Here is a 3,706-nt window from a genome sequence, read left to right as displayed (position 1 = left end):
TCTTATGGCCTTACTTAAATGATTTATTCATACATGCATTCATAAAATCTATGAGCACTTACTGTGAGAGACAGGAACTGAGAAGCCAAATTTAGCTTTAACAATATATCACATGGTAATATTTTAAAATTTTACCTTCTAAATTTTTTCAAATCTACCATAGCACACATTACTGAACAAAAGAGATTCAGTATGTTCCCTCAAAATGCTGCCTATCACAGCAAAAATAGTAATGTTACTACTCAGTAAAAATTATAATGTGATATCTGCACTTATATCATATCATCTATATTGATATGTGCAAAGCAATAACATCAAACTCAGGATATAATAGCTAGAAAGAGAAAAATGATTTAAGTCTAGTAAATTCTCTTGGATTCTCCATAGCACTTTTAAAGTATATGTTCATATATGTCGTGTTTATAGGTACTTCTTCAAACTTCCAACTTTCATTTTCCTTTTCTCTTCTTGTTTTAAGCTATTTAAATGATCTCACAGATATAGATGTTAAAAACTATAATGAACTAAATTTTTAATGAAATCTCGTTTGGTAGCTATGTGGAATATATCTACAAATTCCTCAATAAAAGATAGTAAATTTAGAACCTGTGTTGAATACTAGTCCTATGACAGAAAGATAAAGAAATCAAGTCACTTTAGTGTGGGCAGGTATATGTTTTTGAAATTCAATGCTAATTGAATTAATACCTCTTTCTTGATAATTATGAAATATATAAATATAACTTCATTTTATCTCATTATGTCTGATTTACAGTAAATAATAGCTATGCTGAGAGATATACAGTAAGAAATATATGCCTGTTATAATTTGTGGTTAGATGTTCCCCAAAAGCCTCATATGACCATAGATGGAGCTTTGTCAAAAGTGGAAGGATACAGAGTGTGTGGCACTTTAATTGAGTCATGGAGCAATGCAAGGATTAAAGACAATAGGATTAAGGGAATGAGTGCCCTGAATGGTAAGTAGCCTGGGTAAAATAGAAGGGAGAGAATGAACTGTGGTCATCCCTTGTTGATGTCTACCTTCTGCTCACCATGAACTCTTTGTCCACTGTGATGTTTTGCTGTCTTGGTGCTAGCTTGTTGTGAGCTAAATAAGACTTCTTCCCTTAACTTTTGAATGTCGTGTATTTCTTCTCAACAACAACAGTAACAAATACAATGTTCTCCACTTTGTCATTTGTGATTCCCTTCTGAAGTTACCCATGTTTTTCAAGCCATCTTCTATTACCAGGGTAGGCAGTTTCATTTGTGTTACCTAAGGAAGTTCTGTGCTCCAATTGAGTGTACAGAAATAAACAAAATGGATCTGTCTAGTGTAGTATTGGCCCTGAAAATACATCCTTCTGTTTTGAATTTTTAATGGAAATATATCTTCCTACTATACAAAACTAGCGACTTTTTTTCAGAGATAATGTAAGCAGTGTGATGTCTTTGGTAAGTTCATTGATATGACTGTTAAAATAACTATTAAGACAGACACATTGTAAATTCCTTTTTGTTCTGTGAACAATAAGAACATAAAAGTGTAAGCTCCCAAATTCCACTGGTCTCTCAAAAGTGTGCTTGTTTGTTTGTGTTCTTGGTTTCAGTTATGTCCTTCAAAAGCAACACCAATGTATCTTGTTCTTAAATTCTATTTTAGAGTTAAAATCTTTATTGGATCTATGTTGTTGCACCATCCTTTAAGCCTCAGCTAAAAACTAAACATATAATCCCATATAGTTGAATTTCAATGACTTGTATCAGTAAAAAATAATCATACTACCTGAAAGAATGACCTTCAATCCAAGTATTTCAATTGACATTAATTAACAAAAATGTACCATTGATGTTGCTTTTTATTTACATTTTTGTTTTGTTTTGTCTTTTGTGGCCAGATCAGCCCACCATAGAGGCAGGGCTTGCATGGAATATGATGCTTGAGAGTGAACCCTGGTCCCTGCAGTTGCCTAAACTTCCCTAGGAGGGCAATTTAGATTGCTGAGCTATCTTGCCGGCCCAAGGAATGTTAATATATAACAGTGCTTTAGTTGGCAATTGACACTTTGCATCTCCGTAACTATCTAAATATCTATTTACTTTTGTAAAGATATGATAATCAAAATTAAAGTTAACTTGTGTCCAAATATACAGATATTTCTTTTAAAATAATAAGTAAAAAAAAACCCATTAAGAAATGGGAAACAAGGGAGCTTGTGGGTAAACTCAGTTGCTTAAAGCAGCTGCTTGGTATGTCCTTCGCCTGCGGGACCTGTCCAGGCCAAACTCAAATGCAGAGTGACTGAGACCCTTACCTATGCCCTTAGGACCCTCCCAACCATTCTGGAGCCCTTACTCCCATGCCCGGCGAGTGAATGAGAACTTCTACCACATTCTCAGGACCCACAGATCCAGCCCTAGCCCAGGCCTGGTGAGTGTGTGGGAGTTTCCAGCTACCCTGCGCCAATGGGACCAGTCTGGACCAAGCTAAGGCACAGGGTAAGTGAGCTCCTCTTCTGTGCTTTGGGACCCCCAGCTACCAATGTGAAGCATCCCCCACGTCGGCCAGTGAGTGAAAAATTCTGTCGTGCTCTCAGGACCCCTAGATCCAGCCCTAACCCAGGCCCAGTGAATGTGTGGGAGCGCATCTTCTCTCCCTTATTCCCCCTTGAGCCCTTCAGACTCAGTTCAGGCCTGAGACACAAGCCTAGGGGGAAACACTGCAGCTGCAGTCCCTGCAGAGAGATTAGGGGACAGAACCACTCAGCTAGTCCAGGAGCAGAGCATCTTCTCAGAAGGTCACAACAGGTTCACTCCCTAGGGCTGAAGAAGGAAGGAGCGGAGCACACCAGCCGGACCCAAGCCAGGCACCACTAGATGAATTAAAAACTTTGTAGACCTGCACCTAAATTTCAGTAGGTGCTAACGTTATACCTATACCAAAGCTTTACAACAAAAGTCAGAAGACAGTGCTATACAAAATGACAATGAGAAGGAGCAAAATGCAATCTCAGATCCCAAGCCAAACCATAACAAGTGCAGAGGACACTAACACAGAAGAAATTGGGAATCACGCAGCTGAAATGAATGAATCAAGAGCTTCTGAAATAAAGAAATAAATGCAGAAAGATATAGAGGAAATCAGATCAGAAATAAAAAAAAAGAAATCCATGAATTAATAGAAACTCCAGTAAAGAATAAAATGAAGAAACATATGGAGGAAACCCAAAGCCTAACCATAACAAGTGCAGAGCACACTAACTCAGCTGAAATGTATGAATTAATAGAATCAAAAGTAAATAAGCAACAACAGAAATTCATAGAGTAATTCAAAGTGGAATTATTTTATGATATAAAAAAGGAATTCCCTGAAATCATAGCATCGGAAGTAAAGAATCAAACACAGAAACAAAGGAAGGAAAGCAAATCTGAAAAATACTCTGCAGTAAAAGTATTAATAACTTCTTCTAAGAAAGACATTGATAAAATAACAATAGAGGAGATTACAACAATGATGGATTCCTTGACGGAACAATACAGGAAAGAATTAGATCGCCGGAAGCAAAGTCACAGAGGAATAGATGAACTTAAAATCTCAATGACAAGCTTGCAAAACCGATTAAGTGAAAGTGAAGATAGTTTCATATTTTCAATATTCTTGTGCATCAAGTGAAAAGGTAAGAAAAGATCTCTTAAAAATAAT

The sequence above is a fragment of the Octodon degus genome, unplaced genomic scaffold, assembly GCF_000260255.1.
Source record: "Octodon degus isolate 3935 unplaced genomic scaffold, OctDeg1.0 scaffold00371, whole genome shotgun sequence".
NCBI classification, from domain to species: Eukaryota; Metazoa; Chordata; class Mammalia; order Rodentia; family Octodontidae; genus Octodon; species Octodon degus.
The sequence above is the reverse complement of the archived record's forward strand: the minus strand, read 5'-3'. Positions refer to the sequence as shown.